The 23,657-nt window shown below is 38.3% G+C and overlaps 1 pseudogene across 1 annotated transcript; it reads left to right on the top strand.

The window, feature by feature from the left end:
* The first annotated feature begins 13,265 nt into the window (after positions 1 to 13,265).
* On the top strand, positions 13,266 to 23,657 carry LOC149016455 (putative disease resistance protein RGA3; annotated as a pseudogene). Its single transcript, XR_016173342.1, has 12 exons — positions 13,266 to 13,374; positions 13,549 to 17,550; positions 18,122 to 18,873; positions 19,427 to 19,629; positions 19,749 to 19,881; positions 19,987 to 20,352; positions 20,752 to 20,888; positions 21,220 to 21,375; positions 21,510 to 21,655; positions 22,214 to 22,371; positions 22,466 to 22,615; positions 22,830 to 23,657. The product of XR_016173342.1 is annotated as a putative disease resistance protein RGA3 (transcript).

The following is a 23,657-nucleotide window of genomic DNA, read 5'->3' as shown; positions in this document are numbered from 1 at the left end:
TTGAGGATGGAAAGCAAAACTCTTAAGCTCGTGGCAAACCAGCTTCTTATTCAATCGGCCACACAAGCTCTACCCTCTCACTACATGTCATGTTTCATCTTACCAAAGAAAATCCTCAATGAGTTGGACTCTTCCAATAGAAATTTCTTTTGGTCAAATGGAGAAAAATCTCACTTTCACTCCATCAACTGGAACACAATTTGTAAACCTAAGAGATTGGGAGGTCTTAACATCAAAAATATGGAAATGTGGAATCTTGCTCTTATTGCTAAAAGAGCTTGGGAACTTATAATTGGTAAGCAATCACTTTGGTACAAATTAATGAAGGAAAAATACTTCAGAAATTGTAACTTTCTGCAAGCCACATCTCCTATTAATGCATCATGGGGATGGAGATCCATTATCAAAGTAAAAGACTTGATGCTACCGGCATTATGCATATGGTTGGCAATGGCAATAACATCAATCCATGGATGGATAGATGGATCCCGGATACTCCAGCTCTTCAAGCTCCATTGCCACTTCGGTGAGTCCCCTAACCTAGTATCTTCCTTTATAGATACTGAAACAACTAAATGGAATGAGGACAAGGTGGAGATTGGTGGCGAATGATTTGGCAGAAAAATTCTTAGCATTCCATTATCATTATTGAGTTGTCAAGACAAAATTATGTGGGAGAAAACATCAACCGGCATTTTTCAGTTGCTTCGGCTTATAGATTTTTTCGGAAAATCATAATCAAAGTCCTTCAATACCATGGCTCGTCTTATGGCACCTCCCACGCCTCCCAAAGTAATTCATTTTGTTTGGAAAGCGCTACATGGAAAGCTCCCCACACCCGCTCTTTTATCCGAAAGAGGGTGTAGAATCAATGATATTTGCTCACCGTTCACAAGAAAGGGCCACTACTAATCATATCTTTCTTCATTGTCACTTTGCCAAACGGTATGGTCAAAGCTCGGAATTTGTTGGTGGAATCAATCCACAAATCTTATAGATCAGATTTCTCGGTGGTTAACTTTAGCAAGAAGAAACAATTCAGCATTGGAGGAACTCATACAACACTTACTCATCTTTGTGGCACATTTGGATGGCTTTCAATAATGCTGTTTACTCTAGACCAGTGAGTAATCCATATCATATATGGAGATCTGCTCGATCAACAGCGTGAGCATCTAGCCCTTCATCAGCATAGCAAATCAAGAAAAGAGTTCAAAAGCATTAAATGGAGTGCACCTCCTTTGCATTACATCAAAATCAATGTTGATGGATCTGCAATCGCAAGGGTTCCAACGCTTCAGTCGGGATTTGGTGGTATTGCTCGTGATCACTTGGGTCACACTCTCTTCACCTTCCTCCGTAAAGGAGGAAACTCACAAGCCATTCAAATGGAAGCTGCTGCAATTCGAGAAGGTCTAAAGTGGCTATCTCTCTCAATCTAAAGCAAGTAATTATTGAAAGTGACAATGAAGCTGTTGTTAATCCGATTAACAGAAGTCGGAGACTCCACCTTGGAAGATCAGTCATTATATACATGATATCTTCAGCCTTTCCTCTCTGTTTGATGTTTTAATTGTAAATCATACTCATAGAGAAGGCAACCCGAGCTGATAGATTAGCTTCTTATGCGCTGCTTCTCGGGCATCTTATTTTTGCTCTCTCCCCCCTTTCGTTCTTTGGCTTTTGCACTTTGATGTAATTGGTACTTTGTATCCCGGGGGCTTCTCTTTTAAATGAATAAAGCTCTTCACCAAAAAAAAAAAAAAAAAAGGGGTTGATGGGGGGAGGGGACAAAAATGGGGTGATGGGGTGGGTGGGTGGTTTTTCTCTCACTAAGTATTGGTTGGTTGGTGGGGGGGGGGGGGGGGGGGGGGGGGGGGGGGGGGGGTGTAAATAATAAAAAAAATTAATTTGGTTGGGGGGTGGGTGGGGGGTGTAAGGGAAAGAAAATGAAAGGGGGGGGGGGGGGGGGGGGGGGGGGGGGGGGGGGGGGGGGGGGGGGGGGGGGGGGGGGGGGGGGGGTGGGGGGGGGGGGGGGGGGGGGGGGGGGAGGGGAGGTAAAAAAAAGAGGAAAAGGGGGGGGGGGAGGGGGGGGGGGGGAGGGGGAGGTTGGGGGTTTGGGTTTTTGTTGTAGGGATATACATAAATTGCTTGTGCTTCTCAAATATCTCACATTGAAGGGCAAGGACCCATATAGCTAACCCTTTTTAAGTGGAAGAAGAATGCTCACCGTCATTGGAAATTAGACCACCAGTGCAATAGGAAGCCCATATATTTCTCTACAGAGGCAGTAGACCAATGAGGTATATCTTTACCTTAAGCATGCGAAATCTGTCACCATACAATCCACTCATAGGAGAAGACTATTTTGAGGGTCTTAGTATTTTGTCAATGTGATGCTTTAGTAATTGACACCCATAAAACTCTATTGTTTACATTGAAATTTATGAAATTTAAGAGTCAGCAACAATGTGATTCATGTAGGACTCTAAAGTCTTTGAGAAAAGTTTAAAATAGGGTGAAGGTTGTATAGAGTCCACTAGGCAAGAATGGTAAAAGAGTATCCTGAATAGTATCTCTCGACAGGCACTGTGTTTAGCTCATAATGCATAAGATGTATCCCAATGTATTAGTATTTGCAAAATTCTTTTGATCAAATTACTCTGACACTCCAAAACAGAGGCCTTTAAACATTGGCACCCACTTTATCTTTGAAAAGCAAAAGCACCTCAAAGTTGGACTTTCATCTGAAACATTAGTCCAATCCGTTAATGAACGCCATTAACCATTATTTATTATTTTTCTAAAATTCCAAAACTACCCTTTGATTTATATGAGATTACCTAAAATCCCTTATAAAAACAAGGGAAAAGAAAGAGGATGGGGTGAGAGGGAACTTGAGAAGAGTTGTTTGAAAATGAAGGGTAGATGAGGTCTTTTCACCCCATCATACATAAGGGTATAATGGTCTTTACAACTTTGCCACCAGTCGTTCTAACTGAACTAGAGCTGTGAGCTTTTCAAAGATAAAGTGGCGAGTAAATTTTTAAAGGCCTCTATTTTGGGGTGCTGGAGGAACTAGCTCAAATTTTTTGTTTAACATTAATTTTAGAGGTTTAACCAACCATGTCTACAAGGCACTGGAGCTATACATAATTGAAGCCAGATTCCAGTTTCCTATCATACAGCCAAATATATGGAGAAGTTGAGAGGATAGAGATGCAAGGTTCCTATTGTAAAGCCTAATATATGGGACAAGGCTTAGTTTCAAGTCAGTCACCAGTCATAAGAAAATATCCTCTCAGGTCCAGACAGTATGTGTGTGCAGCATGCTTGTCAAAGTCTAGCAACCCAGGGTGTTGGATTTTGGATGACATTGCAAAGACAAGACGGAAGAGAGATGAAGCTTACTGGTCCTCAACTACAGCAACAGAAGGGGGAAGGAGAGTCAGTACTTACCAGGATGAAGCATGCCTTTAACTTGCAGATCTCAGCCTCTCCCAAATCCCAGCTTCTCCTACTGTTCGAGGACATAGTTTTGGGACAGCAATTCTAGGGGGCAACTCAAGCAGTGGTGCTCAAGAGTATTCAATACTAGTACATTGTGGATGTCCATCATCTTATACACCGCATCAGGGCATCATATGCAGAAGCTATGTTTATGTTGTACTAATGTGCTGCTGACACCATCATTTCAATTGAGCTGCCTATCAGCAATCAAGTAAGCATATAAAATTAAATCAGAGAAAAATGCCCATCTTGTACCAATAGTCCCCACAAGAACAATGCTGTTAGGTTTTTTTTTTATTAAAATCTATATTATCTATATATTAAGTTTCAAAATTAGTTTTTGCATTTCTTCTATTTAATTGTTTTGTTTGTGTATGGGACCCTTGTGGTAAAGGTGGTAATGAGGCACCATGAGTAAAGAAGGCCCTTCATGACCTTGATTATGAGGCTCTTCATGACATTGGTCATGGGTCTTAAAGGTCTTGATCATGGTGATGAGGTGGACTTACTTGAATGGTGGAATTACTCAAATTCTAACTCTTGACCTTAATTTTTCATTTCAACTTCATGACCATTCATGGCCATTACCATGAGTGGGGGTTAAGGTCTTTGAATGGGTTAAAGCCTATTCATTCCAAAGAAGTGAATATGAGAGTTACTTCCCCAAGTAGTGGGGAGGTTAGGTCAAGGGGGTTTATTCACATTAGTGGAGGAGGGACAAGCCATTGATTCTCCATTAGTGGAGAATTGATTCTCCCCTTGTGAGGAGGTGTGGTTTGGGTCTATATAAACCCAACCCTTCCTTGCATGTGGTGTGCAATAGAGACACTCCTCATTCACATTGTTTGTTTTACAAAGTTCATTTCTTTCTTGAGTTGTCAAGTGTTGTGCTCTAGCTTTTGGCTCCTTGAAGGGACTAGAAGAACTACCTCATCTTCTAGTTGGAGGTTGCTTTATCTTGGAGGTGGTGGTGCGAAGAACCCTTGGTAGTAGGGTGCATCAATTACCTTAAAGACAGCATCAAGGTGTGACTCAACCTCATCGATCGGTGGTTCGTTCGGTTGCAACTACAAGCTTTTCGGATTTGCTAAAGATCTTCATCTCTCAATTGTATTACAATTTCATTCTTGTATGTTTGAAGAATTTGTAATACAATTACCCCAACAAATGCCCATCTTCAAAATGGTGGTAGCGGACAGATCCTTGATCACAATATGTCTACTCTCAACCATGGAGACAAGTTTCGCAAAGGCATGGTAATCACCATAGATTCTGAGATTCTTCATGATCCTCACGGGCTTCTCCCTTGATAAACTCATTAGACCGAATGCAATGGCTAATTTCTCACTGTGGAAACCAAGTGAATCTTGTTTCTGTTCCACCTCTAGATCATGCATCACAAAATTGGTGTCTGGAAAATAACCCACTTCCATTAATTTCAACTGTTTTCAAGGTCGTTCTCTATGTTAACAGATCCATTTTTGCCTTAAAATTTCATTTTCGTTTTTCTGTTTGGGTTTTCAATTTCATTTAATGGGCATAAGGGATTAAATGAATGGTAAATTCACAGAAAGGACACCAAAATTCACTAGAGAAGATGCATGTGCTGTTTGTATTGTTGTCCTTGGAGAGCTTAAGTACCCTGCAGTCGCAGCCGGGCTTGACCTTCTTTACACTCTTGGTCGATACTTTTACTTCAGTGGCTATTCTTCTAGCCCAATTAAAGCACCATATGCATAGTTAACCAACTTAAGTGAAACAAAATCTTTTTTCTTTTAATTTTTTTTAAATGAACAGAACCATGTTTTAAGCAATTGGAATTTAATGAAATCCACCTGGCGGCGTCCATTCAACAGTGGGCACCACAAGCACCAACACACCAAATGCATCACACAAGAAAGATCCAAATAGTTACTACCAAAAGAAAAAAAGAAGTAAGATCCGAATAGTCCTCACCTCTTTAATATAAAGCTCTACCAATTCCAAAAAAACATGGAAACCCATTGATCTCAAGAGTGACATATGATTTATCATGTTCGTTGGCTAAGTCAGCAAAAAGTAATACTTCATAAGTAGAGCCGTAGATGTTAAGATTCGAAATCTCCATAGGCCTCTCCCTTATATATACAAACTACAATAAAAAAGATAAAAATACTAATTAAGGAAAATCGCACCACTTGGGTATGTAAGAATTACACCAATAGAATACAATGGTCCTAAATTAATTTCCCCGTTTATTCTTACTTTTAAGTTGAGGGAACATAGGCCTGAGTGATGAAAGGGGGGAGGGTTGGTTTGAAGGGATAGAGGTTTGAACCCTACACTTCTTTGGTCTGCCCTTAAAAACTTGCATCACCTTGCAGCTGGGAATCCTTTTGAATAGCATGCAAGGGATGCTTGATATGTTGCATCCTAGGATAGAGACACAATTGAAATCATGGGTTCTTGCATCCTTGATGGTACAAATGTTGTATCTGGGGAACGTTCGCCTTAGTGAAGTGGCTGTGATTTCATTTTCATAATTTTTCCATGTTGGACATAATGTGCCCATCACCCATGTACATGTCTAGAAATGATTAGCTTTGGTTTTAGGATCCTGATAGGTTTTTAGAGCCAGTTCTGTGTTATTTGTCTCACCATGCTTATAACTATGTCAAGTAATGAGGTATGGTCGATGCTCTGCAAGTATGCTCCGAACCATAAGGACAATAATTTCTACTGGTAATTCTATCAAACATCATGTACAAAGGGACCAAAAAGAGTAATAAAGTTCAAATTCATGGTTGAAGAACCCACAAAGGATTTTTTTTTTTTTGCGTGTTGCAACCTGCAAATTGATTAGAAAGAGTTACAAAATTTAGCAACCTTCGCATATGCGTTCTTATTACAGCACATTCGAACAGTGGTTTTGTCCAAGACTGTAGGCCCAAGTTGATACATGGTAAAGCTAATTCACGGAAGTTTATAATTATATAAAGGGTAATTTTCATCTAGACCCCTTGAGGTTTGGTCTATGTCATTTTTAGTCATAAAAAAATGAGACTTTGCATCTATCTCCCCTATACTATAGATTAAGTCAATTTAAGGACAAATTATCACTTCCATGATGGATTTGCCCTTATTATTTTTTAATTTAAACAAAAAACATGGGAAATTATAAAAAAAAAAAAATTAAGTCGATATTCAATCCTCGAAATCCCGTTCTTCAAAGCTGTAGCTAAACACCACCAAGCAACCGTTTAAGAACATCAAGCACTTGAATGCTTCGTCATTCAACTCGTCATTCAACTCATCTGACTTTGAATCCCTGGCATAAAGCTCTCTTGCTTCATGAGCTACTTTGGAAAACTCAGGTGAAGATTCAAGGCTTTGAAAAAGGTAAATTTTCATTCTAAGGGACGAGAAATCCGAAGAGAAATAAAAAGGGCAAAAACCCTAGTTTTGAAAAAAAAAATATCTAAAAATTGCAGAAAGGTAGATGGAGCGTCAGATATGAAAAACCATCTCTTTTGATTTCGAGTGCTAATAATCGTATTTCTCTTGTGTATGGTTCAAAGATCTGAATTTGCAGTCATCCAAGGAATTCGCTTCACATCTCCTGAATCGTGATTTGTGGACCAATGTGACGGTGGCTGAGACGATAAAGAGCAACTTCCTATTCTGGGAAGCACATGATGATACGGAAAGAAGGAAGAAAGGTTTGTAGTTTTTATAATTTGGATTCGTTTCCTGTGATTCTAGTGATCGATCCTATCACAGGTCAGAAGATGCGTTGCTTGAAGGGAATGGTTGATCCGTTTCCTGTGATTCTAGTGATCGATCCTATCACAAGTCAGAAGATGCGTTGCTTTGAAGGGAATGGTTGATCGTTTCTTGTGATTCTAGGGATCGATCCTATCCACAGTCAGAAGATGCCTTGCTTGAAGGGAATGGTTGAACCAGAGTGTTTGTTGATGGATCTTCTCCCTTGCTTCATGGAGAATGGTCCTAAGTATTATCTTAAACATCCCTTTATGCCTAAACGCTTGTGAAACTCCGGAAGAGGAGGAGAAGAAGGAAGATAACGAAAAACCCTGCGAACCCATTGAAGAAAAAATGCAAGAGATGGTGAACCCACAGTTGCCTGAAGAGCAGACTAGCTTCAGGTGGAGGGTTGCTGTTGAGAGTACCTGATGGCAGAAGATATATAAGGAATTTCAATAGTTAGGATTCGATACAATTGCTGTGGTCCTTTTGTTAAATTTTTTTTTTTTTTAATAATTTTTATTTCCCATGTTTTTTGTTTAAATTAAAAAATAATAAGGGCAATTTCGTCATAAAAGTGATAATTTGTCCTTAAATTGACTTAATCTATAGTACAGGGAGGTAAATGCAAAGTCTTAGTTTTTCTGGACTAAAAATGACATACACCAAACCTCAGGGGGTCCAGGTGAAAATTACCCTTATATAAATATATAGTGCAACGTATTGAAAATAATCTATCTGCATTTTCTTCCATCACTTCTTGTAGTGATACCAGTTTTTTAATTGTATTGAGCTCTTTGCCACAAGTTGCAAGTTTTTACGGAATTATAGAAATCATATTTAGGATTATTGCTCCAATTTGTCTGAGGCATTTCCATATTTACAATTCCAATACAACATGGTTAAGTTGTTACAGATACAAAATGCAGGGGCACTTAGCATGTTCGGGGCTACATTGAAAATTTTAGTGATGGAAAATTTTATTGAATCCTATTGGTGAATTAATAAAAAGTTGTAACTTCGACTTTTTGCATGATCCATTTTCCCCAAGTGGATTTAAATAATTAACTAATTTTGCAGAATCTACAAATTCACTTGTGGGTCGAAATTTTATGCATGACTTCCTTTAAAAGCTAAACACAAGATCCTCTTTTGATTGAGCAAGAGAGAAGATTTGAATTCCTATAATTTCAGAATTTTCTTAATAAAAAGGACCTTGTGTTTAGATTGGACATGTATCATGAATCTAATCATGCGAATTGAAGATTTTCTTTTTACGTTGGTGAAATATCCTAACTTTATATTCATATGCAAGGATTTGTTTGGTAATGCTTATATTTTAATACATTTGGTACTCACTGAAAACATTCTATCCTTTCTTGGACCGTCAAATATTTAGTAAACCTATTCCAAAATCTTTATTCAAAGGTAGAGCTTGAAGATGGGATAACTAGAGTGTATACTCTTCTTTGTTCTTACTTTTCTAAAGCAAATTGCAGGGGCATAAAAAAATGGAGGCTTAAAAGCAGTGATGCCCCCCTTATGTTTGAAAAATAAAGACACCCCAAAGTTGGATTTCTATTGGATGCATAAGTCCAAGTCGTTAGTGAAAACCACTAAACCACTGTTTATGTTTTTTCAACTCCCGAAATACCCTTATCAAAATCTGAAAATGCGGGGGGGGGGGGGGCAACAACACAATTGTCTTCATCGAATACCTTTCACCGGCTAGATAGAAATCTGTTCACATCTACAATTGTCTTCATCGAAGGCCCTATCTTGCTTCTTCATTGATCTACACGTTTTCTAGTAACTGCGCCCAATAGTTATCTTGATCGTTTTCTAAGAACCCCTTTTGAATTTCATGTACTTTCATTTCAGTCCCTCTCTTCCTTGTATTTCCATTCTGAGTTTGGAATGCTCTACAATGGCTTTGATCTTTTAGATGGGCTTCTTTGTTGAAAAGTTTCCTTTTCCGGGTGTTGGGCAACGAGCATTAGTACCCTTGTACTTGGCATAGTTAGTTATTGTGTTGGTAATGTTCAATGAAAAATCCAAAATTTTGTCCCCAATTTTATTTATGTATAATGTGCTATTCACCGATTTGGTTTTCTGGTGAATTTGTTTTCTTAATGGCCTATGTTATGCTGAACAAACCTTATTGCCCCTATAGAACCCTGAAAAAAATAAGATTTAGCAAAGAGGAGTAGATGACCAGATACTATGTTATTGATGTATAACGTGCTATTCGCCAATTTGGTTTTCTGGTGAATTTATTTTCTTAATGGCCTGTGTTGTGCAGAACAAGCCTTATTTCCCCTACAAAACCCGGAAACAATAAGATTTAGCAAAGAGGAGTAGAGGACCAAATACTATAGCGTGAGTCGTTAGGTTAACATACCAGAGGAACAAGAGGGAAAAATGGGAATTGTGCATAATGGCGAAAATAAGTCTGATAAAGAAGGGTGGATGAAGTCTTTTCACTCCATCATACATAAGGGGATAATGGTCTTTACAGTTTTACAAGTAACCATTTTGATGAAATAGGACCTGTGTGTTTTTCAAACATAAAGTGGGGTGTCAGTGCTTTTAGGGCTCCATTTTGGGGTGCTTGTACAATTCGCTCTGTTTTTTTAGCCCTTTTTTTAATTTATTTATTTAAAAAATATTTTGAAATTAAGGAAAATAAGATTTTTGTTTTAGAAATGGACACTAAAAAAGGTCAATCTATTTGTTTGCTATACAAACATAGTAGTGTAGATCTTTTCCACTTAGCCTGCCCAACCATCTTCCTACACTCATATGAGTGTGGGTTCCATACTGCCTTGTCTAATGTGGGCAAACCATGTGAGTGTAGGTTTCACTACCTCATGTGATTGTGAACAGATGGTTTGACAGACATGCTGGGTGGAGATGATCTGGACTTTAAAAATAAAGGATAAATCCAAATGGATGTCATAAATAATGAACAAAAACATTACCAAGCGGACTTGTTTATTCTTTATTCTTGATTTTTTTTTAAAATTTATTTTGCTTGAAATAGTTTAGATGGTGTCATGTGTTTATTAAACAACTTCTATTTGTCATGAAATTTAAATTTGAGATTTATATTAAATGCACGAAACTTTCAAAGAAGTTGTAGACCACGGGTCCATAAGATCACCTACCCATCACCATTTTCTATTGTTTTGAACTGTGAGAGTCACTTTCACCCAAGAATTGGAGTCTCGTGAACTACGTGGAGGAAAACCCGTTGATCTCAAGAGTGACATGCGGTTGTTTATGTGTGTTGGTTCAGTTGATAAAGATGAACAATTCATAAGGGGTGAAGAATTATCTTCTAGGACCTAGCGCTTCTCCCTTGTATAACAAACTAGAGTTAAAAAAAAAAAATTTAAAAAAAAGGATTACTAATTCTTACCAAGAAAAAGTTGCTAATTCTAGGAAAATCACACCACTTGGGTAGTAAGAGTTATACCAATAGAATAGAATGGTCTAAAAGTAATTAACAGCCACTTATTCTTACTTTTGGACTAGGGCCTCTAGGCCCATAGGCCCAAGGGATCGTGTTAGGCGAGGGTCATTAATGCGGTGGTGCTTGTGGAGCTAGGTTAGTGCCACTGAGGTGGTGGTGCTTGTGGTGCCCAAATTTTGATGGTCGTCACATGGTTTCCGTTAAATCTTGGATGCTTAAAACATGGTCGGTTCTTTTAAAAAAGAAAACTGATTTTTTTTCTTCTTTCACTTGAGTTGATTATATGTGCACTTGGTGTTTTGAGTAGTAAGGATTTAATTGCAATGCTAGGCACCACCACGACAGTGCTAACCCAAGTGATAGGAAGGTGGGGGAGGGGAAGGTGTGGAGGGACAGAAGACCTCTTTGCTTTGCGTCTACATATGAAGGTGCCACCTTCGTGGTAGAAGCACATCTACCATTTGTTCTTAGTCAAAAATATTTCTCCTCTTTGATCGTTGGCAAGGGTAGGGGTGTAAACGGACCGGATTCGGATCGGATAGTGGTATATCCATATCCGCATCCTATTATATTCGGACGGATTCGGATAATATCCTATTGGTTCTCGGACGGATTCTGTTGGATTTGGATAATTATTTTCTTAAGTAGATTCTTCTAAATGGGTACAAATATAGATTGAATACAAGTTTTCGATTACCTGATTACATCATTATCTTTTTATTTGTGAGGGCTAGATTTGAAATTTAAGAATTTAACAACTTTGGTAGCTATTTTAGTATAAAATCTAAAAAAATAGTTGCATAGGTAAAATTTATAAAAATAAGAATAATAAATTTAAATAAGTAACTTAATCGGATAATTTTATCGGACGGATAATAATCGGTAAGAAAGGGGTATACCATATCCGCATCCTATTAATAATCGGACGGATTCGAATACCCCTAAACGGATGCGGATGTGAATTCGGAAGCGGATTTCGGTTATCCATTTACACCCCTAGGCAAGGGCGGACCCACTAACCCCCCTCCGGATTTTTAAATTTTTTTATAATTTTCTTAGCTATTTCATTTTTTATATTAATTTCCTTCATTTTTTTGGTTTTTTTCTCTTCTCACATGTGAAATATCACTATTTGACCCCCTCAAAATTTGAAAACAGATTTTAAAGGTAAAATAATGGATATAAATGTCATCCCTATTTAAAAAACAACTCCTCAATCCCTATTTATTCTCCCCTCTCTTCTCTCTCACATCTTTTCTTCCTAATTATTCTCCTTATATAAACGTGGGTTAAGGGAAATTTTTAAAAAATATATATTATCAAATATTCAAAATGTCTTTTCTAATGGAAACTAACTCTCAATCCCTATTTATTTTTTCATATTTCATATTTTCTTTCTATTTATTCTCTTCCGTTTCTTTCTTTCTATTTAATCTATAAGCGTGGATTAAGGAAAATTTGGGGAAAAAAACTTCTCCACAATTAGGTTCTCTTTCTCTTTTTCAATTTCTTTATTTCTTCTACAATTTTTGTTATTTGATTTTATATTGTAGATAAAATATCTATAGTTAGTAAGGTAACTAACTACCATTGGTTTGCATCTCTTACCTTAAAAATTTTTTTTGGTTTGCAACTGACTTTTTAGGGTTGAAGTTATGTGTATTTTCTTTGAACTGATGCTTTAATTTACCTATATCTTGTTGAAAAAAAAAAAAATACCATTACCAGTAATTTACGTATTTTTGTCAAATATATGTTGGCCCCACAAAATATATCTAGGCGTATTCCTTAATATAATAAAATAATTCATAGGTAAGACCCTAATGGGTCTTATAAGGGCCCACACAATATGTGTGGCAAAAAAACATTGGTGCTTCCCTAATCTGAATATTTATTATTCGCCCCCCCCCCACTATTGAATCCTGGTTCCGCCCCTAATCGTTGGCAAGCATGAATGCTTGGCCCATTGCCACTCCGCAGTTGTAGGACTGTAAAGTACTCCTCTTCAATGATTTGTTTGCTTGCTTTCTTTAATGAAGTCTCTTTACCCAAAAGGGGGGGGGGAATATGGTGTTTCTTGTAGTTCTAAAGTACATAGATCTTGTAATTCTCATGGCAATAAGGATTGCTTGTTAAAGACTATGGTGTGTATAACAATTATTCTTCTTTGATTGCATGAGTGCTTGATTTACTCCATCAAGTATCTTTATATCTTTTAGCAAAACAAGTCATGATACATTCAATTCTCTTCTTTAACTACACGGACAAGTAAAGAATAATGAAAGCCATTTCTTTGAATGTGCTTTACTTTAATTATTCTTTTCTTATAACCAAAATTCAAGAATTGCTTGCTGCTACTTTGATGTGCTTTACTTTAATTATTCTTTTCTTATAACCAAACTTTAAGAATTGCTTGCTGCTACTTTAATGTGCTTTACTTTTAATTATTCTTTTCTTATAACCAAACTTCAAGAATTGCTTGCTGCTACTTTAGCTTTATTCTTTCTTTGTGTCATTGCAAGGAAAGGTTGAAATATATGCATTTATCGTCTGGCCTGGGAGAGCGCTGTAGCTTGTGTCTTCTTTTGAATTTCTTGTTCTTGTTCACCCAGGAAGGATGGCTCTAAGAGGTTATTATGAAGTTGGTAATTAAAGACTTGTTCAATCTCTTCCATTGTCGATAATTTTCTGCAATTTAATTATATTTGCTTAATATCTTGAGTTCTTGATGAATTCATATCTTGTAGTTTTAACAATAAACAAACCAATATTCAACCAAAACTCATCTTAACAAATTATTTTGTTCCTTGTTTATATAGGAAAAATTGCAATAAGAAATTATCATGTAGTTGGTAAAGAGTTGATCTCTACGGCATTGGGACGACGAGGAGATATTCAGGATGAGTACAAAAAGCTTCAAGGTATTGTAAGAGAAGCCAAAACAATGCTTATGGATCTAGAATGGATAGTTTTGCTGAATAAAGGAGATGAAAAAGCGTCGCAGTTGTGGGAAAAATTCACAAGATTTTATCGCGAAGCTGAGAATGCGTTAGATGAGTTGTCATATGAAGCCATGAGAATTCATCAAATGGAGGAGGAGAAGGAGGAGATCCAAATGTACTGCATGATGACCAAAAAGGTTAGCATTAAGTCCTCCTTATCATTCCACTACCCGCCTTTATTCCTTAGCAAAATGTCCCTTAGAATCAAGGAGTTCCAACATACAATCGATGAGGTGAAAGGAGAAATGAAATCCCTCGATGCTACAAGTAGTACTGGGGTTGAGAACCATGATACTGACTCATCACTGTCTGACCCTGAAAAGAAATCCCTTGATGCTACGAGTAGTACTGGGGTTGAGAGCCATGATTCCGACTCATCACTGTCTAACCCTGAAAAGAAACCCGAGCACGAGTAGTACTGGGGTTGAGAGCCATGATTCCGACTCATCACTGTCTAACCCTGAAAAGAAATCCCTCGATGCTACGAGTAGTACTGGGGTTGAGAGCCATGATTCCGACTCATCACTGTCTGATGTTGAGGAAACAGTTTTGGACGATTTAGGCAGGCTCTTTAGACTGTTGATTGATCCGAACAACCAAGAAAAGTTCTTCGTCATTCCCATCATACTGGGATGGTTGGATTTCATGTGGCCTTTAGGTGGAGTAGCAATTATAGAGATCCTCTTCAAACATGAATTAATACAGGAACATTTTGATCTGACAATTCATGTTGATGTGGCTTCAAGTTTTGATGTGAAATGTATTGTAAAAGAAATAATTCAACAGTCACTTGGAAGAAACATAGATTACTCAAAAAATTGGGACAATTTACAGCGTATGTTGGAAGAGGTTTTGAGTGGTAAGAGGTTTGTACTTGCACTGTATAGTAGTACTTGTAGAAATTTTGTAGATCCAGATACAGAAATATGGGATAATTTGATAACTTTGTTAAGAGTTGGCTCCACAGGGAGCAAGATAATTATTGTAACAGCACATGAATATCAGCATGATAGGGTCAGTACACTTGCAAGTGATAGGGTCGGGACACTTGCTCCATATTTTTTAAAGGAACCAGCACTAGGAGAAAAATGGGAGGCTTTCAATATAAGAGCATTTGAGGGAGTAGGAGGCACACATGGGAAGAGTAAAGAGCTAGAAAAAATAGGGATGAAACTAGTTAAGGAATACGGATATAGTTTGACGATATTAGAAACTTTAGCTTCCATGATGAGCTTCAAGACAAACATACAAGAGTGGAAAAATGTTCTTAATACTTGGAAACTACCTAGTCATCCTAATTCAGCATTGTTGACTTGTTACCATGACATGGAGCCATATTTGAGAAGATGCTTTGTCTATAGTTGCTCGGCATTTGGTTCGGGTTCTACATTTCAGAAGAAGAAATTTATTCAGATATGGATGGCTGAAGGTTTGTTGGAAGAAGCAGTAACATCGTCTTCCATGTCTGATAATAATACTACTGGAGGAGGAGGGGACAATGTAATACCATTAGCGGAGGATGTAGGTAATACATATTTTAAGTTGCTCTGGAGAAGATGCTTCCTTCAACAAGGCAAATTGAATGATAAGAACCCACTAGAAGTCCAGATAACACACAACTTAGTTGATTTTGCAGAAACATTGCCATCTAGGCATCTTTTTTTGGCAAAATCATCTTCAACTCAGGGGGGGTTGAGAAATCTACGTGTGCTAGAATGTACACATGTCAGAGAAGAGTACCCGTCATTCTCAATTATTGGGGAGAATAGGTTGAAGCACTTGAGGTATCTCGATCTTTCTTACGGTCGGTTTAAAGCATTGCCCGACTCCATTTGCAAACTCTACCATTTGCAAACTCTCAAGCTGTTACACTGTAGATCACTTCAGAGATTGCCTCAAGGAATGACAAGACTGATTAACCTGAGGCATCTGGAAATTGAGAGAACTCTGCTGAACTTTCCAAGAGGTTTAAGCCAACTGAGCAATCTTCAAACCCTAACTTGGTTCAGGATGGGCAACATTAATGATGCTACCAAAGAAGATAATGCTGCTACTGCTGGTATTGAAGAGCTGGGATGTTTACAGCAACTCGGTGGAAGTTTGGGTTTGATTGGCCTCAACAATGTGAAAGGTGGAGAAGATGCTAAAGCGGCAAAATTGAATGAGAAAAGCAGGCTCCAAGAGTTGACATTGGAATGGGAATCAGCTACTGGCGGTGACAAGGAACAACAAGACGTTGTATTGGAGAAGCTCCAACCTCATCAAAATCTGTTGCTTCTGAGGATACTTTTTTTCAGTGGCACCCGTTTACCTAAATGGTTGGATAATGATAATCATCTCTCGAAGTTACGGGAACTCTGTATCTACTCATGTCTCCGTGTGAAGTTTTTAGATTTGACAGGTTTGATATCCCTTCAAAAACTACAGATTTCATATTGTGAAAATCTGGAGTATGCTGGAATCAAGGGTCTCGAGAAGTTAGAGCTCTTAGAATTCAAGGGATGTCATCAGCTGAAATCCCTAATTGGAGGGAGCCAATCAGAAGTCGTTCGTGAAGAGCACACGCATGCCAATCTTCCTAGTCTTGCAAAGTTGCGGATCGAAAGCTGCGATCATCTCACAAATTTGCCCGAAAAGGAGACGTTGTTCCTGTGGTCACTGAAGTCATTGCATATACAAAGTTGCGGGAATCAAATGGTTTTAATGAATAACCTTTCGTCGCTTCAGGACTTGCAGATACAAGATTGTCCAAATCTAGAGTTGTTAGATGGCGCAAGACAGCTCGAATCCCTGCAACACTTTTCGATCGGTGGATGCCCTAAGCTCAAGTTCTTATCAGAAGAGATGCGCCACTGGAGTAATCTGCAGACACTCACTATTTCTGCTTGTGCAAATTTAAGGGATCTTCCAAGGGGAATTGGTATGCTTACATCACTTAAGAAACTGGAGATCAGCGGATGTGATTGCTTAATCTTTTTTCCGGACGAAATTCAAGGATTGAAGTCGTTGAAGACTCTGAAGATTGAGCAGTGTCCAGACTTGAGATCTATACCAACCGCCCTGTTAAAGCTCTCGTCGCTTGTATTTTTGGAAATTTCAAGCTGCAAAAGGTTGATGTCTTTGCCAGGAGGGTTTCAGGAGTTGACATCACTAGAGATTCTGAAGATAAAAGGCTGTGATGACTTGGAAAAATTACCAGAGGAAATTGGGGATCCCTTAACCCTTCGTGTGTTGGATATAACTGGTTGTCCAATATTGACACTTCTTCCTGATGGCCTGGGAAAGTCCCAAACCCTCAGACGGTTAGAAATAAGTGATTGTCGTAACCTAAAGGCTCTACCGACGACTCTCGGAGGACTCTCGTCACTTCAATCTCTGTACATTCAGAGATGCCGTATCTTGGCTTCAATCCCCAACGCCCTGCCACACATGAAATCCTTACGGGTACTTTGGTTGATCGACTGTGCCAGTCTAGCAGATATCTCCAGCGGGCTGCGATGCCTCTCATCACTTGAGAAGTTGACCATATGGGGATGTCATGAGCTCGTCGAGCTTCTGCCTCCGCCTCAGGGGATTCAACACATGAAATCGTTGAAGGAGCTTACCATTTCAAATTGTTCGAAATTAGAAACGCTGCCGGACGGATTGGAGGAGCTCTGGTCACTTGAGAAGCTGGTTATTTGGAGTTGCCCCAAATTGAAATCTTCAGAAGAAAAAAAGCTGCGACTGCGGAGACGAAAACTGAATATAAAAGACTGTGGTTGTCTGAAGGACGTAATTGATCCCCAGTAACATCGACCATGCTACTCCAGGCTACAGGTTTGTTTTCTTCTACATTCTAATCATTTCTTTCATTTGAATTTTCATTTTTAACCGACGCTTGGAAAAATCTGTCAGTGTTAGTTAACTATTAATTTCTTCTCCCCTAACAATTTTTCATAGAGTTTACTTGTTTGTTTATTGTTGGAGTCTTGATTGAGGTTAAGTTGTTCTGAGACATTGGCGAATTCTTCTCTGGTGTTGAGTACTAACATGGCTATTATTTTCCCTCTGCACACCTGCTGCTGTTAACTTTTAGCGGACTTGGCTCACCATATGAAACTCCAAATCCTACCCTCTCCAGCTTCCCCTGCTACCTCCTTTTTGAGGAATCCTCCTCTCCTATACGAGGCCCTTTCTGTTTCGAACCCTTGCATTTCCCAAATAAATTATGGTGTTTTCAACAAGTATACTTCTTATTAGTGTACCTTCTCTGTCAATTCTTGTGAATCAGTTACCGGGCTTCCATTCAAAGATGAGTAGGATCAAACTTGAGCAGAGGGGACGGGAATAAATCATCGCTTCTTATCCTCTAAATATTTGGTAATAATTAAGATCCCTTCCTTGGCAGGTTGAATGCGTTGGCTTGTTGGTCTGAGTGCTGGATGAGCGGTAGCTTTTTTCTGATTCAATGTGTCGTTGCAACTCAAATCTGACACTCTTTCTACTAATTTTTATGAAATTTTTGACTGAGCAGGTTATTCTTTACCCAAAAAAGAATAAAGACAGAGCAGGTGGAGAGTTCCAGGTTCATCAATCCATGAGTAACAATTAAGTTAGTGTCCATCACCTGGGCTGGAACCAGTTACCTTAATCCCACCAACAGTTTTTGTATTTGAAAGCTTGTGCCCTGTGCCGTGGCTGCTGAAACCGGAATCCTGTTTCCCACCAGAGTCTGAGCATTTGTGTACTTGTGGCTGGCATCACGGCTGGAACCGGGATTCTTTCTCCCTCCAAGAGTTTCTGTGCTTGCCTGCCTGTGTCCTGCAGCACCGGAGCTTCAACTTGCTGTCTTGAAAGCTCCAAAAAACAAAACATCCAACAACCTAGCTTCTGCCTCCACCTGAGGGGATTCAAAAAATGAAATCATTGAAAGAGCTTACCATTTCAAATTGTTTGAAATTATAAATGCTGCCGAACGGATTGGAGAAGCTCTCGTCACTCATGAAGCTGGTTGTTTGGGAATGCTCCAAATTGAAATCTTCAGAATTTATGATATACGAGCTGCGTTCACAGGGAATAGAATTGGAGATAAAAGACTGCCGTTTTCTGGAGGATGTAATCCATCCCCTGTAACATCGCTCATGCTATTCCAGGCTGCAGGTTTGTTTTCTTCTACATTCTAATCATATCTTTCCTTTGAATTTTCATTTCCAACCAATGCTCGGGAAAATCTATCCAGTGTGTGTTAGCTGTTTATTTGTTTATTGTTGGAGTCTTGAACTCGATTGAGGTTGATTTGTTCTAAGACATTGGTGAATTCCTCTCTTATATTGAAGTACAAACTTGGGTATTATTCTCCCTCCACATGGCACCTGCTACTGTAACTTAGCTTTTACTAACTTGACTCACCATATGAAACTCCAAATCCTACCCTCTCCAGCTTCCATTCTACCTAGTTTTTGAAGAATCCACCTCCATACGAGGTCCTTTTTGTTTCAAACTGATGCATTTCCCAAATAAATTAAGGTCTTTTCAACAAATGTTACTTCCTATTAGTGTACTTCTCTGTCATTTCTTGTGAATCGGCTACTGGATTTTCATTCAAAGATGAGTAGGATCAAAGTTTAGCAGAGGGGGTGCGAATAAATCATGGCTTCTTAACCTCTGGTTTCTCTAAAATGTTTGGTAATAATTAAGATCCCTTCCTTGGCAGGTTAGATACATTGGCTTTTGTCTGACTATCAGAGTTGTCTGAATGCTGGATGAGTATTCTTTGTTCAGCATTCTCCTTCTCAGGTCGAGATCTGATTTCTTTCCTTAACTGCTGCTCACCAAATCCAGCCCTCTTCTTGTGCTTGCCAGAATACACACGAGAGATAAGGGGCCTATCAGAAGGCATGTTATCACAGTGGCATTGTGAGGATCTTTTCCCCTATATTTATTTATTGGGAAAATCTTCGTGTAACAATGTTGGTGAAAAAGAATGCAACTTGCTCTATTGTCGTTTGAATATAATCCATTTCTTTTTTCTACAGGATGAATCTTGTCATTTGACATGCACAATGACTCGTGAAAAATACAAAAGGATAAGCCACTTACATGAATTGAAAATCCAGTTGATCCGTTACTTGAAAGACCTATGGAATAAAACATGGGTACAATCAACGGGTGATTACAACTTGCAATTTCTTTTCTTCACCACACTGTCTTTTTACTTACCAATTACCAAAAAGAGTTTGTAATATGTATGTCTTTTTTTACCTTTTCTTGCAGTTTTATAGACCTCCAAATATTTCATCTTCCATATATAGTGTGGTGCTTGCAATAGATTGCGTGCATTCCTTGTTGCATGGCCTCCGACTGGCCCATTGCCTCCTGTTGCAGATCTTGTAATTGCAACTGCATTTTTTCAAAGGGATCTTGCCAGCTGGACATTAAGTATTTACTCTTGACTTTTACTCAATATGAAGGCTCAGTCAAATCTTTACCAGTCATTCCTTTCCATGACGTCTTCTCTTACAATTATCCTTCAGTCCTGTCAAAGGAGGTGTTGATGCAAAAGAGTTGTTCCACTTGTATATTATTATCTGGAATTAAGATAAGCGTCTTTCCTTGCTTGGATCATGCAAGTTAGATTAGGTAAGATGTTTTTCCTTTGTATTATAAATATTACAGTTTGACTTCTAACCGAACTGGAGGTACATGTAATGCTATCGGTATTTTTCTGCTTAAAGAATTTACTTCTCTTGGGCTTTTCTTTTGTAATTGATGAAATTCACTTTGATTCTGAGGCAATTCATCCAGGCACTAAACATATCGGCCTGTTTTAGTTTTTATCATCCTGTTTTAGTTTTTGTGCCTTCTTACTATTTGGAAGAATTGCACAAAAATATAGGCCTGTTTTGGAACTCTTTGTTCCTGTTTTATTATGTGTATGGAAGCATTTTATTACTGTTCTGTGGACAGTTTAAATGTGAAGCTATTAACTTATCCAGATATTTTTATTTACTCTGTTCTCTTCAAAAATTTTCCTTGCAGATAAAATGTTCAGGTGTAAATACTCAAACACTCCACGACTCCATTTGTTGATGATATATGACAGGTTGAAGGAGACCATGAATGAATATGAGGTCATCATTTTTCGATGGCCAGAAAATACCTTTGTTTTGGAAAATGTAAGTCCAAATATCTTTCTCCTCTTCATTTATACAATATGACAAATCTGAAGGGCATGAGTCATGTGGATTTGACCTTCCAATCTGGTCAAATTCTGCTTCACTTGCTTCCTCCTTTACTTTGTCTTTTTCCATTACGGACCAAAAAAGAGGGGAAGAGAGAGGGAGACTGATTAGTGAGAGTTTGATTATCTCTTTTATGTTTCAATTCTATGCTAGATTAGATGCTTTATCCGGCTTGAATACTGTATGTTATTCTCATTTGATTACGTTATGTTGGAAGTGAGATTGCAAGAATTTATTGATCTGTCAAATATTTAATTGTGTAAAGGCAGTAGCGGATGTTGAGAAGTTGAGGGTGGAGACTTTGGAAAGCGGCATGCTGATGTTTTAACATCAGACACTCTTGACACCTAAGAAATTTGGCCTCAAGTATGTTCAGAAACTGGCTAAGTGTTCTGTAAACAGTTGTACTGTACGTGACAAGGTTAGCTATTCTATCTTGAATTCTAGAGTCTCCCATATTATATGCATTTTCTGCCCTTAAAAACTGGCATCAACTTGCGGCTGGGAATCCTTTTTGAATATCATGAAGTTGATGCTTGATGTGTTGCGTTTTAGGATGGAGACACAATTGAAATCTTGGGGTTCTTGAATCCCTGATGCTGTAAATGCTCTCTGGAGAACGCCCCAGTGAAGTGACTATGATGCTGAGAGCCAAGTTCAGAAATTACATGCAAGCAGTTGTGGAGAAGCTTACTGAGAATGTAGATCCTCCTTTCAAGAGCTGTACACTTATTTTCAACACTGTTTCTTCACTTCTGGGTTTTTTTTATCCCCTCCTGACGGAACTTGCTGTTTCTTTGTTTAAAATTTTAGAATCAACTTGTCTTAGTTGAAACCACGATAGTTACTTAGGAAGTAGATCTTAGAGAAGATTTTTTAACTTCTAGGCTACATAATACATAAACTCATTTTCATAATTTTGCCATGTTGGACGTAATGTGCCATTGCCTATGTACATGTCTAGAAATGAATAACTTTGTTTTTAGGATCCTGATAAGTTTTTATAGTTGGTTCTGTGTTATTTGTCTCACCATGCTTATAACTATGTGAAGTTACGGTTGTACCTTGTTTGTAAGAGGGAATATTATCGTATTTATGATACATATGAGGTAAAACAGATACCTAATTTTTTTGAGTGTCCACACACATGCATGGTTTGAGCTTGCAGGAAATTACCACATTTCATTTCTTTCCACCCAGAATTGGTTCAATTATCTATTATTTTCTAATTATGGTGATTTGTTTCCTTTTATCCTCAGACAAGAGTTCAAAGATCATCCAAGACTCGAAAGAGACTGTGGTTGAATCAGATGTTAGGAGCAGAATGCTACCCCTGCAGGATCTGCTGACAAAGACAATAGATCACCTACACACTCTCTTTGAGACTTGTGTTTGTAGCAATTTGTCGAGGCTATTGGTACCGAATGGGACATGTATATTTGAAGCTTTAGCATGAGGCTGTTCCATCTTTATACTGCTTAATGTATCAAATGTTCTCTGTTTTCTTGCAGGATATTATGACACAAAGGAAAACAGGACGTGGTACAAGGGGCATTGCAGTGGCTGTATGTTGTCTTTGACTTTTAAGTTCATACTAGTCTTTATATGTGGAAGAATGTGAGGAGTAAGGCGAATCAGAGAGTTCTACGGAAAACCTTCTGGTAGGCTTTTACTATGAGTGATGCATGAATGAAAGTTGATGATAATTAGATCAATAGATCTAGGAAGTGACCAAATGAGCAGTCATTTGATTTTCTGATAACATACAAAATGAGCAGGCCTTCGAGGCCTACGTCATAAAATTGGTGAAAATTCTCCTAATTTGTCTTGATAGGATGTTGCCTTCAGTTGTATGACATGTTGTGGAATGTGCAGGTATTGGATGACACCGTTGCATCAGATGCAACAGTTGCTTGGGAATGCACTTCGAGAGAAAGACCTAGAGCCTCCTAGATCAGTAATGCAGGTTTGGTTGATGCTCTGCAAGGATGCTTTGAACTATAAGGACAGTAACTTCTACTATTAATTCTAGCAAACATGTACATACACATTGGAAGAGCAAAATACTGTTCAAATTCATGGTTGAAGAACCCACAAAGGATTGCTTTTTTGTCCTGTTGCAAATGGATAAGAAAATTTTACTGAGTTTAGCAACCTTTGCATCTGTGTGCTTAACAGCGCATCCCAGATGGTGGTTTTGTCCAAGACTGTACAGAGATCAACTCGGCCAAGTTGATACAAGGTATTGCTGTTCTTGGAGTTTTACAACTATATAAATGTAGTGTAAAGTACTGAAGATAATCTTTCTACATTTTCTTCCCATCACATCTTGCAGTGATACCAACTTTGTAATATTGGTGAACTTTGGGCCACAGGGTGAAAGTTTTTATGGTACTATACAAATCGTATTTGAGATTATTGCTCCGATATATCATAAGGCTTTTCCCTATGTTGGCTATATATGGATTGATGGTTGCAGTCAGGAACATTCAGTGTTGGTAATCTCATGTTAGAAACCATGTCTCCTATAGGCATTGTTTGATCTATTCAAAATGCCGGTCAACATATGTTGATGGATTTAGGTTGTGACCGAGGGATGAGTACTTAGAATGAGGTGGGTTGGCTCCAAATGATTCAGTAGAACATTTTTACTGGATTGTAATACAAAATGATTTAAATGGTTATAGATACGCAATGTAGGGC

This window comes from Hakea prostrata, chromosome 5 (genome assembly GCF_041222555.1).
Source record: "Hakea prostrata isolate BN-2017 chromosome 5, UWA_Hpros_2, whole genome shotgun sequence".
In the NCBI taxonomy this organism is placed as follows: Eukaryota; Viridiplantae; Streptophyta; class Magnoliopsida; order Proteales; family Proteaceae; genus Hakea; species Hakea prostrata.
Note: the sequence above shows the minus strand (reverse complement) of the source record. Positions and strands in the feature narration are given on the sequence as shown.